Genomic DNA, 12,412 nt, shown 5'->3' with positions numbered 1-12,412 from the left:
TTTGTCATTCTTTGTTATTTTATTGATGCTTCTAATTTAGAAAATTACCTCTTACAAATGGTAATGAGGGATAATTTTCAGATAGTAACGAAGGATGATTATTTTAATTAATGAGTGTCACTGATAGAAAATAGTAAATCCATACCATTAATGTCCTTGAATTGTTATTCATCATTGAGTTAGAACATCATAATCATTACTCTTTCCTAAACTTTATTTGAATATCATCAGCATTAAAGAAAAATCAAAGAAAGCTTATGGTTTATATTCCTAACCTAAAGATCCCCAATTTAATAAAATTTCTATATAAATAGTGTATTTTCAGAAACAAAATTGTATGTTAAATTGAGATACAGTAGAGATGTTGCCATTCCGCTGGTCAGAGAGCAATTTTCTCACCTCCATCGATGGTACAAAAACAGGTCGCCGTAGTTTTCTTCATGGCTGTGCTGAGTGGGTTGAAATATCAACCGTTAGTTTTGTAGTCTAGTGCAAACTCTTGCTAGAGAAAGCAATTTCCCTTCATCCCTCTTTGCCTGGAGAGATTTATAAATTGTCTCTTAGTTACTGTTACCTAGAAAAAAAATCTCCAGGTGATAGAGAAACTTCATGTATTTTTTGCTTAATTTGATTTGATTTAAACACTATTCCAGTGTATAATAATTCTAAGAATATAAAATGGTGAGGTATAAATACAAAGTCCTTTGCAGGTGTAAGTTCTCAAGTAACTTCATAGCATTGTTTCAGTGCAGCGTCTACTGTGTACATGTCACAGCTCAGCCATGGGTGTACCTTTACCCTTTCTCTGTACTTGAACCCCTGAAGAAAGAGAGCAAAGTGTCAAAACAAACAAAAACTACCCAGCATACCTTCCTCCTCACCGCTGAATTCAGGGTAGCCCAGCTAGCTTTTCAACAGAACCCGCCTTTTAGTTGATGTCCCGCCTCGCTCTCCCATAGAAAAAATCTTTTTTACTGCCCACATTTCATCTGCAATGGGATTGGGTGGCTTTTAACTCTAATTTGAAATAGAGTATAACATTCTGAGAGGCAGGAAAATACCTCTGTACATCATGAGGAATTATAGTCGATGTTTCATCTCTCTGTTAAGTCAAGATGAACATTCCCCCAAGACTAGAGAAGAAAATAAGGACTCGCACAAAGATGTGTCCTTCTCTGGTCCTTGTCATGTCCCTCACTGTGATTGCTTGAGAGAAGTTTATTTCTTCGACAGGCTTTTATACCTCTAGTAACAGAAATGATTCAAGTTAAAAGAAAGAGACCCGAGTGCCTATTAAGCTTCTTAATTGTAATACGCCCTCTCCCCTCCCCCTTCAATGCAGTAGAAAAATATGCAGAAGCAAACAAACAGCTTCCTGCAGCCACGTGTACAGTCGACAAGAGGCAGATGAAGGGGCTTTCTCTTGCTGACGGCTGTCTATCACCTCATTTGCATTGTTTCCACAGTGGTGCCCAACATGCTGCCAGCCTGGCTTTCCGCATCTGACGTGAACGCCTGCTTCAGGATGACGTTGGAGGGCGGTGGTACTCACGGATTTATGGGCACTTGTATGTGGGACTCTTGTCACTATAGAGCAGGCCTGTCGCTCTGGTGACAGAGCTTGTTTGACTGGTTTTGGATTTATGATGGAGATAATTCAGAACAGAGTCATAATTTTCCCATGGCAATTACACTACCATTTGGTAATTTGTCCCTAAGCAGGGAATGGATGTGCTGGGATCTACCCACGAGTTTAGTAGCTCAGTGCAGGGAACAAATCAAGGTCAGAATGCAGATGGAGAGCACATGGTCGCAGAAGTTCTAGTTCTGCTCCTTCAGCCTTAAGGCGCTGTACAGTTTATATAAGAAATACTCCTCTGTTTGTGATTTTTTAACCCTTAGAATGACCATGAGAGCTAAATATCATTTGCCCATTTTGTCAAGGAGGAAAGCAAGATTGAAATGATTGACTTTCTTGAAGATAATATTCATCAAATACTTTTAAACATATGCCTTAGGATGACATCATGATGCCTACTCCCGGCATACACAGAAAGCTTAGAACTACTTCCCACTTGACAGTCTAACATTTTATTATGAAGAATTTCAAATATATGAAAAAGCTGACAGAAGATGTAGTGAACTCTTTTGCATCCATCCCTCTGCATCAGTAATAGTTAACTCAGGTGTGCCTCCTTTAATCCACCACCCTCTGTACCCATTCCTTCTGTGTGGAAGCCCATTTGAGGCATCATTCATTCCATCAGAGCAATTTTCACTATATATATATTTCTAAAATAAATATGTACTTCATGACACCCCCACCCCATGTTTTCAGTTTGTGAGTTATGCTAAGACCCAAAATATGATCTCTGTTCATTGAACTCTTCCCCTGTTTCTCATTCCTATTTGAGTCTCACCGATTGCTAAATCTGCCCATAGAAAATTGAGAATTGGATGGCTTAAAACTGACTGCTTTGCAAATAAAACAATATGCAAAGCCATGGAGAATACAGTAGCCATGCCTTATCATTTTTACCATTTGCTTTGTCTCTAAAAATAGATCCTGACTAGTGAAACTTGTTTGTTTATTATCCAGAAGTTTCGGACACATTTTCAATGGCTCACTGTGATACTGCCATAAGTTGGCCCTTGATCAGTCAAATAGTTTGCATCATTAGAAGGAAAATGATTCCACAAGTAAGAGCCGTGTTTCTGTTCTAATGGAATCTGCGGAGGTGGCTATTTCAGATACTGAAATAGTTGCACTTTCTTCAACATTATTACTATTATTTTACTACAGCCAGGACTGTATGTAGCATTTGGAACAGATTATGATGTATTTCTATTAATAACTTTAGCACTAGCTATACTAGTCCAATGATTTGAACCCATTAAGCCTGAGTGTATAATGAAATAAATCTCTTCATTTAATTTGAAGAAGGAACTTAATTTTGGAATTGTTTTTTATATGGGTTCACAAATCCTTTTTGTTTTATATTCTGTGAACTTTTATCTTTGTACTCCACTTAGTTGTTTTCATTTCATTTACCAAGATGCTAAATTATGTTGCTTTTAAAATTTGGTTTTATCATAGCAAGTGCATTTGAATAATCAAAAATAAAGGCAATTTATTAAAAACTAGCATTTGTCAAATGCAATTTACATTTGAATTTAGGCATTAGCACAAACATTTTATTTGGAAATTGGTAGCTAAAAAAATTAAGGCCTGAGGTAGTCAAAAGAAATAGTACTTTTAAGTCACTTGGAAAGATTTCACTATTTTGTTTTGTAATGTTTGGTGGTGAGCCCTTCCCAGATATCCATGATCCTTGTTTCTTAAAATCATACTTTAAAATGTCCATATTCACTTTCTGTCCTGTGATCCTGCATCTTCTTAGTTCATTGAACCACTGCTGTTGGTTCCCAGCTGGAGCGAGGGCTGTTCTAAATACCATAGTACAATTTCAAGGGTATGCTCAACATGACGCTAAGTGTAAGTTAACTTTGTACAGGATCGGATAATGTCATGAGCCACCTGATTATAGTGCAGATGACTACCATTCTCATGTGGTCAATAAGAGCTGATTGTGAAGTTATAACTGATGGGTCCAAAATGAACCAGAAAATATAACTGTTATTGCATTCAACATTTTTTTAAATGTTAGTTTCATTTAGTCGCTCCCAGTTCCCTTCCACTCTGATGTTCTCTTTTCCCTATATCTTATCTGCTTGGCTTGCACATGTTATATGCTTTGGACATCTGCTACCCGTTTTGTTGATTCCATGAGCCTGTGCTTACACCTTTACTTATCATGTTATTTATTTCTGATCAAATCCAGTAGAGAAGTAAAGATTTCCATTAAGGAATGACTGCTGTCAGAGAAACCATGGAAGAGGGTCAACTAATAACCTGTGTATGGGAAACACATTTATGCTGATCCTAATTCTTAACGCTTACAAGTTCAGATTTCAAGGACTTCATTCCAACTCGACACACACCGAGGGTTGAATTCCTGTGGGCCATCACTGTGACTATCCCCACCGCATGATGGTGGACAAAGACTGAAAACACAAACTTAGAGATTTTTTCAGGGATCACAGAAGCCAAATGCCAATTTTCAAAACTCAACTTGGAGATTTCATGCATAGAAATTTATTTAGAACATGTAGAAGAGTAATAAAGATGCCAATAGCCCTGTTACTTTTTTTCATGGAAACTTATGTAGCCAAGATTCAATCCATGAGGGAATTTTGAACAGCTCATAGTAATGTAAAAAAATTAGGATGTTAATATGATATATAATTTTTTATATATCGTATAACAAAATCTCTATAAAAATGCAACACTCAAATGTTATACAAGGAGAAATATTCCTAGTTATTTTTAACTGGTTTGGTTTGAGTAATATCTTTCCCTCCTTTAGTTTCATGTTTTCCACACATTTCTCTATAAAGCAGTTTTTAAAAGGAAATTAAAGTCTCCTATGACTTATGGATCTTTAGGTTAATGATTTGAATCTGGATGGCATTAAACTCAACCTCCGCAAAATCCTGCTGGAATTTTTTGTCCATTTTTTATCCAGGTAGCTTTGTAGAACATCAGTAAATTCACCAATAAGCAGAATTCCATCACCTTTTGCCTGGGAATAGTACACTGCATGGATAATTTCCCCAGTTTCCTTTAAATATTTTCCCATATTTAAACCATCGGATAGCTCTGCTGATTAACTAAAGGTAGAATATATAATTTTCTAAGGGTATGCTTTTAAAATATCTTCACTATTAAACAACTTCTAAGTAACCTTCTCAATATCTTGTTAGATTACACAGTTGAACAACAATAAATAATGTGTAGATAAGCTTTTGGAAAATGTTTAATGTCTGCACCTTTAAAAAAAGATTTCAAAAAGATATATCATGCAATGTCTATCTTAAAATATCGTGTTCTGTGTTTTCATGACATCCACTTCATTCACTAGTTATCTATTTTTCTCATGAGCATAGTCCATATAGTGAGAGAGGAGATCAAGTTGGAATCATATTTCATTTTGCTCTCATCTTGAAAAACTGTGTGACAGACTTGAGTGTGTTTTCTGCAGCAGCCAGAGTCACCCTTCCCAGTAATAAATCTGACCACGCCCTTCTCCAACAAGACTTGCAGTGGCCTTGTGTCCCACGTAGAAAGCAAACTCGAGCCTTATTACTTAAGGTTCTTTGTTCTGTAGCCATCACCCTCTGTCCTACCTCATTCCCATTCCACCCAGGAAGGTCTTCTTGCTACTTTTCCAACTCCCGCATGTGTTCCTGCTCAGGACTTCTGAGGTTGCTGCTCTTCTCAGCCATATTCTGAGATGTGTTCTGCTATGGTTGTTCAACCTGTTCCTTAACTTAATACAGTTTTGTTTAGTGAGGATTCAAGCTATTCTCTCATAATTCTCCTTCCCTAAACTTACTTGCTTTAATTTCACAGCATCTGGAATTATGCTCTATGTTTAGTTGCGTGTGGAATAGAGTGTCGTAAGTTCTAAGACAGTGACATGTGGACAGGTGTTAGGGAATGGTACGAGTGATACTAGAGGAGGCCAGTGTGTGGGAGCTTTCTTGGCAATATTATAAGGGCTTTCTCGCCTATCCTGGCTTTCATTCTTTGACTTTTTAACAAGGCGAGTTTGGCAATTTGTTTAATTGTAATAAACCTATGTCTATTTCTAAAATTGACGTACTAGTATTAACCTTGAAGTTTCTTAAAGATAGTAGTCTGAAATGAATTAACACATCTCTAGGTAACACAATAACTATAAAATGTCGCTGTGAGGACTAAGGTGTGCTCGACCCAAGCCGTGGTGTTTTCTTTTTTGTTGTTGTTGTTTTGTTTGTTTGTTTGTTTTTGTTTTGTTTTAAACGTTTTATTAGGGGCTCATACAACTCTTATCACAGTCCATACATATACATACATCAATTGTATAAAGCACATCTGTACATTCTTTGCCCTAATCATTTTCTTTTCTTTCTTTCTTTTCCCTTTTCCTTTTTTTACATTTTATTAGGGAATCATACAACTCTTATCACAATCCATACATATACATACATCAATTGTATAAAGCACATCCATACATTCCCCGCACCAATCATTGTCAAAGCATTTGCTCTCCACTTAAGCCCTTTGCATCAGGTCCTCTTTTTTTCCCCCTCCCTCCCCACTCCCCCCTCCCTCATGTGCCCTTGGTAATTTATTCATCGTTATTTTGTCATATCTTGCTCTATCCGGAGTCTCCCTTCCCCCCCTTCTCTGCCGTCCCTCTCCCAGGGAGGAGGTCACATGTAGATCCTTGTAATTAGTTCCCCCTTTCCAACCCACTCACCCTCCACTCTCCCAGCCTCGCCCCTCACACCCCTGGTCCTGAAGGTATCATCCACCCTGGGTTCCCTGTGCCTCCAGCCCTCATATGTACCAGTGTACAACCTCTGCCCTATCCAGCCCTGCAAGGTAGAATTCGGATCATGGTAGTTGGGGGGAGGAAGCATCCAGGATCTGGGGGAAAGCTGTGCTCTTCGTCGGTACTACCTTGCACCCTGACTGACCCATCTCCTCTCCTAAGCCCCTCTATGAGGGGATCTCCAGTTAAGCCATGGTGTTTTCAATTGCCTCCTATGCGTGTAAAGTTGGACAATGAGTAAGGGGGGGAATCCATGTATTCTGACTGTGGTGTTGGTGAAGAATATTGGACGTGACATACCCTTCTCAAAAAGCAACCAGACTGATCTGTCCTGGAAGAAGTGCCGCTAGAGAGCACCTTAGAGGCAAGGCTGGCAAGACTTCATCTCATGTACCTTGGGCATGTTGTCAGGAGAGACCAGACCCTGGAGAAGGGCAGAATGCTTGGTAAAGTAGGGGGGCGGTGAAAAAGAGGAAGGCCCTTGATGAGATGTATTGACACAGTGAAGTGACTGCGGCAAAGGGCTCAAACAGAAGACCAAGTGTGAGGATGGAGCAGGATGGGAGGTGCTTTACTCTGTTATGCATAGGGATGGTGGAACCAGTGTGAGGGTACCTAACAACATAGCGGCCATACAGGGAGTAGTCAGTGGGTAGGTGCTGTTGCATCGCTTCCAGCTCCTCGTGTCATCAGGTAGAACTGAATGAAATGCTGCCCAGCAGGGCGCTCCTTTACAATCACTGCAGTGGCTCAGCCAAGTTTTGCAGCGACTGGTTCACTCCATCACCCTGAGGGTGTGTTTCCTCTACGCTGACTGTTTTATCAAGTCTGAAGTCCTTCTTTAAGGACTAGGCCCTGCTGCTAACAATTCTTTATACAATTGTAATTCTTTTAACTTCAGCCTTTTACTTTGCCATTGTTTACGGAGCAAATCAGTTTTTCATTAAAGAGTTCGTACACATTTTATGTCATTCATTGCATTTCCCACGATCTAAGATTACTTCCTCCGTCTGTTGCCTGTTCCCATTCCTACCTCATTCCTAATCCCACTGGCTGTTGTCCTTGGGAAGATGCTGCTCTTTTAGAGTCTCAAGGTGGACGTATATCTCTAGGATTATTGTACTCCTTAAAAAAAACAGTCTCTTGCCTGGCTGAAACTTGAGCGCCATGGGAGTGAGTTCATTTCCGGATCTAACAGGTGACCGAGGGCCATGATCAGAATCACCTGTGTCTGATTAGGAAGCCTGGTGGTTTCTGTTATTTTGAGTGTTCCTCATACGTCTGCTCTATTGGGAATATTCTGATGCGACCCCTTTCAGAGCAGCCGATAGTGGTAGTAGAGCCGGCCTAGTTCTTCTGGTCTCAGCGTGACAGAGACAGGTGTTTGCGTGACCCCTAGTTCATTGATCCAATTATTCCCATATGGCTTCAAATTTCTTCCTCACTCTTCCAGAGGGGGAAAGCCAGTAGTTCACTTGGATGACCCCTCAAAAGCGTTTAAGAACAAGACACTACTCCTTTAGGTGGGATGTACAGCATTGCCTTCGTGGACTCTGGTGTGACAGTTGACCATGACCCTGAGCCCGCAGCTCTAGCAACGTCTTCCCTCAAGGTTTTTGGTTATATCTAAGAAGGTTTCAGAACTTGGCCCCTATATGCTTGACTACATTCGTGGATGTATTTTTGGCAATAGTAAACATGCCTGTACAAGTAATCAGTTTTCAAACAAGTATACTTAACGGGTATACTCCCAGTCTCCCTTCCACACCTTACAGCCGTCATGCTTATCCTGAATCTACTTGGAAATCATCCTAATTGCAAGGTTGGGTATTAACAGTATTTACACCTGCTCACTTTGGCTGTGGGACTCCGGCTAGCGTTCGTCATTTTTGCTCTCCCTGCTCTTATGCATTGCCTTCCTCTCTACTGTAGTTAATATGCCTGCCTCTGGTCCGTAATCTACCTTCCCTTGCCCTCAACCTCTGATCATTATCAAAGAATATTTCTTTCAATGTGGATTTTTTTTTTACTTTTTAGAGTAGTGGTTTCATACTTTACCTGTCCTGTTACAACTGATTAATTTTACTCAGCAAAATATCCTCTAGGTTTATTCATGCTCCAGGTGTTTTACAAGTTCACGGTTTAGTTTGTGTAGTATTCAACTGTGCGCATGTACCTTAGAGAAGCCTTTCTCCCGTTGCTGACCATTAGATTGTCTCCATCGCTTTTGCTATTTTGAAGAGGGCTACAGGAACACGAGTGTGCATGTATCTGTGTGTGTCACAGCTCTTATTGTGTGACAGCTTTTATTTTCCAAGGAGATGGCTTGCTGGGTCGCATGGTATTTCTATTTCCACATTTAAGGAAGTGCTACGCCATTTTTCACAGTGACAGCATCACTTTACCGTGCCACCAGATTTATATGGAGTCTTGCTAGCCTTTTTTGTATGCTGTTTTACATTTTTTTTCTATAAACTTTGCTATTAATGCTGAAGTATAGTCATCCCTTTGTTGTGTTGATTTAATTTCTTAAATATCTTATAATCATAAGAATTACTTCATATGGTTGTTGGCCTCCTGGTTGACATTATGAAATTCCATTTATGGTTTCTTAATTTTTATTGGATTATTTATCTTTTTCTTGTGTTCAAGTTCTCCATAAATTCTATAGATCAGTTCCCTTGCTGCGTTGGTACTGGCAAACACATTTCCCCGGGCTGTGGCTTCCCTTTCCATGTTTGGGTGGCACCTTGGGTGCACAGCAGTGCCTGCTCTTAGGAAGACCCCAGTGATCCAGCGTGTCTCCTGCTCTTGAAGTGTTCTCACTTACATTTGATCGTGTATTTAGCTCTGTGTTACGGCTCTCATGTGTGTCCCTGTGGTATCAGTGATAACCTCTCTAGCTCTAGGTTTCACATCTGTAATTCATCTTGAATTTCTTTTATGTATGATATGAGATATATACCCAGTTTAATTTTTCTATAAATGAGTATCCAGCATGGTCAGTACCACTTTAATATTATTTTTTCCTAGATAATGCATTTTGACCCTTTACAAGGACCAGCTATCCATAGTCGGATGGATTTACCTCTGGATTTTTTTATTCCATTCCATTGATTATGAGTCTATTGAAACACTAAAAGGCTTTTTCTTTTCTTCTTCCCCTTCTGTTTTTTTTCCACTCCAGTGGCTGTTCAGTAGGTTTTGAGATTGAGAAGTATAATGTATCCTACCTTGTTTTTCCTTAGTATTGTTCTTACTCTAGAGTGTCTCTTTTCTTTCCATATAAAGCTGGTAATTGGTTTTTACCTCTCTTTAAAGAGTTATATTGGAAACTAGGTCAGGTTTGCATTATATCTATTGATCTTTTGGGGTGTTATTGATATTTCCACAATGCTGTGTCTTTCTGTATAATGAACATGGTGCACTCTATCATTTATTTATTTTTCTTTGGGTTGATTTTATTTGTGTTCTTAGTTTTCTTTGTATAGGCCTTTTGTTTCTCTGGTTAGATTTACTCTTAAGTATTTCCTTTGAGTAGTTCTTGTAAATGGTTGTAGCCTCTCACTGTACTGGTGCAGTCCGTATGCTAAGGAAAGAATCAGAGAGGCTGGCTTTTATGAAGGAGAATGTAGCATCAGGTTTGGAGGTAGGCTTATTAACAACCTAGTGTATGAAGATGACACAACCTTGCTTGGTGAAGATGAGGAGGTCTCGATGCACTTGAAGAACAAGGATTGCGGTCTTCATTCTGGATTATGAGTCAATTCAAGACAACGAAAATCTTCACAACTGGACCATCGTGGTAAAGGGAGAAAAGATTGAATTTGTCAAAAATCTGTCTTGCTTTGATCCACAATTAATGCTCATGGAAGCTGCTGTCAAGAGATCAGAAGGCATAATACTTTGGGTAAATTTGTTGCACGAGGCTTCTGGAGTTTTGAAAGGCTTTGATGTTACAAGCCATAGTATTTTCAGTTGCCTTACAAACATATGACTGTTGGACACTGAATAAGGATGAACGAAGAAGAATTAATCCAAATGAGTTGTGGTACTAAAGAAAAATATTGAAAGTACTGATGACTGGTACAATGAAAAACTGGTACAATGATGACTGCAGCTGATGACTGACTAGTACAATGAAAGAAGTTTAGCCAGAGCGCTTCTTCTAGACAAGGATGGCAAGACTTTGTCTCTCATACTTTGGACGTATTATCAGGAGAGACCAGTCCTTGAAGAAGGACATCATTCTTGGTAAAATGGAAGACCAGCAAACAAGAAGGCACATCAACGAGTCATTGGCACGTGTCTACAAGAATGGGCTCAGGCATGGGGACACTTGTAAGGACGGCGCAGGACTCTCAGGGTTTCGTTCTGTTGTGCGTCGGCTCCCTATGTGTCAGAATGGTCTCAGAGCAACGAAGAACAGCATTGTAAATGATCAGTGTTTTCCTGAGTTTCTTTTCAGATTTCTGCTTATTGGTGGAAACGAATCTTGACTTATTGTTGCAAATTGATAATAACATCTGAAAATAGAGTTTATTTATACTTTTTCAATTTGGATGATTTAAATTTTCCCTTTTTTGCACCGGAGCTCTAACTAAGACTCCCAGCACAACAGTGAATAGAAGTGACCCTTCAGGGCATTCTTGTGCAGTACCTGTGCACAGTGTGATACTTACAGTGATTCTTCATTGTGACTAATGTTGGCCATTGATTTGTATATGTGTCCTAGATTTTGATGGGAATTACCCATCTATTACTATTTTATCAAGAGTGTGTGTTATATTTAGGAAAATTAATTTTCTGGAAATGAAAATTTTTTAATGTAGTTATTGAACTGATTTCCCCCCCCTAATATTGAACCATTCTTAAATAAACATTATGGATCCCACTTGGTCTTGATGTATTTTTAAATATGTTCTTGTGTACTGTTGAATAAACTTTGTTGAGAATGTTAATATCTATGCTTATCAAGGATATGTGTCTATGATTTTCCCTCTTTAGTGATGCTTTTGCCTGGTTTTAATATCATGGGTATGTTTGCTTCATTAAGTGTGTTTGCAAGTATTTCATCTTTTTCTGTACTCTGGAATAGCCCAAGTAGGATTAGAGTCAGCTCTTCTTTGAAGAGTTGGTAAGATTCTACAATGAAACTTTGTGTGCACAGACTTTTGTTCTGCTGCTGTTGTGAGTTTAATAATAGGATTCATTTCTGCTTAATGATGGCTCTGTTCAAAATATCTACTTCATTCTTTATTACTTTAGGTAAGTTGTGTGTTTCTATAAATATGTACATTTTATAGTTTAAAACATTTTTGGAGCACAGTTGTGCATATTTTGGGTATCCCTTTTATTTTACCTGACTCTTGTGGTGTTATCCATTTCACTAGTCTTTTTCCTTCTTTTTCTTTGTTACATTTCCAATGATTTGTGTATCTTTTCAAAGAAACAAGGTCTACATTGTTGAGTCTATTATTTTAATGTTTCATTAGTATCTGCTCTGATCTGTTGCTTCTTTTCTTCTGTTGATTGTAGGCCTTTTATAGAGCTCCTTTTCTAATTATTAGAGATGTTGGGTTAAAGTGGTGATTGGGTTCTTTGTTATTTGTGTGTGTGTGTGTGTGTGTGTTTATTGCTAGATTGTTTTTCTGAGCAGTACTTTTTCTGTGAGTATTGAGGTTTTATTCTTGTTTGCTTTAAGGAGTTTTAAAAAATATCTATTATTTGATAGTTTTTTATTTAAAGCTATTATTTAACTTTGGTGTAGTTGATTGTTTATTGATCTTTCTATTGCTGATTTCTAATTTTAGAGCACTTTGCTCTTAAAAGATGCATTATAGTATTTGATGTTTTTCTTAAATTATTGTGATTTAGCTTTGTGGCCTAGCATGTGATCTATTCTGTAGAATGATCCATATGTGTTGGAAAAGAATGTATAGTATGTTGTTGAGTGAAGTGATCTGTATGTG

At 38.5% G+C, this 12,412-nt stretch overlaps 1 protein-coding gene across 8 annotated transcripts in view; it reads left to right on the top strand.

Moving 5' to 3' along the window:
* Nucleotides 1–12,412, top strand: part of LOC142436679 (thyrotropin-releasing hormone-degrading ectoenzyme-like) — a 508,970-nt gene that overhangs the window by 302,074 nt on the left and 194,484 nt on the right. Inside the window, exon 9 of one of the 8 annotated variants that reach the window (XM_075540181.1) lies at nucleotides 1,467–2,634. The exons of the other annotated variants lie outside the window; for them this stretch is intronic. The gene's annotated coding sequence lies outside the window, so the exon portion shown is untranslated. Of the gene's footprint in view, nucleotides 1–1,466; nucleotides 2,635–12,412 lie in introns of those variants that run through there. 8 annotated transcript variants of the gene reach the window in all.

The sequence above is a fragment of the Tenrec ecaudatus genome, unplaced genomic scaffold (assembly GCF_050624435.1).
Source record: "Tenrec ecaudatus isolate mTenEca1 unplaced genomic scaffold, mTenEca1.hap1 Scaffold_540, whole genome shotgun sequence".
Classification (NCBI taxonomy): domain Eukaryota; kingdom Metazoa; phylum Chordata; class Mammalia; order Afrosoricida; family Tenrecidae; genus Tenrec; species Tenrec ecaudatus.
Note: the sequence above shows the minus strand (reverse complement) of the source record. Positions and strands in the feature narration are given on the sequence as shown.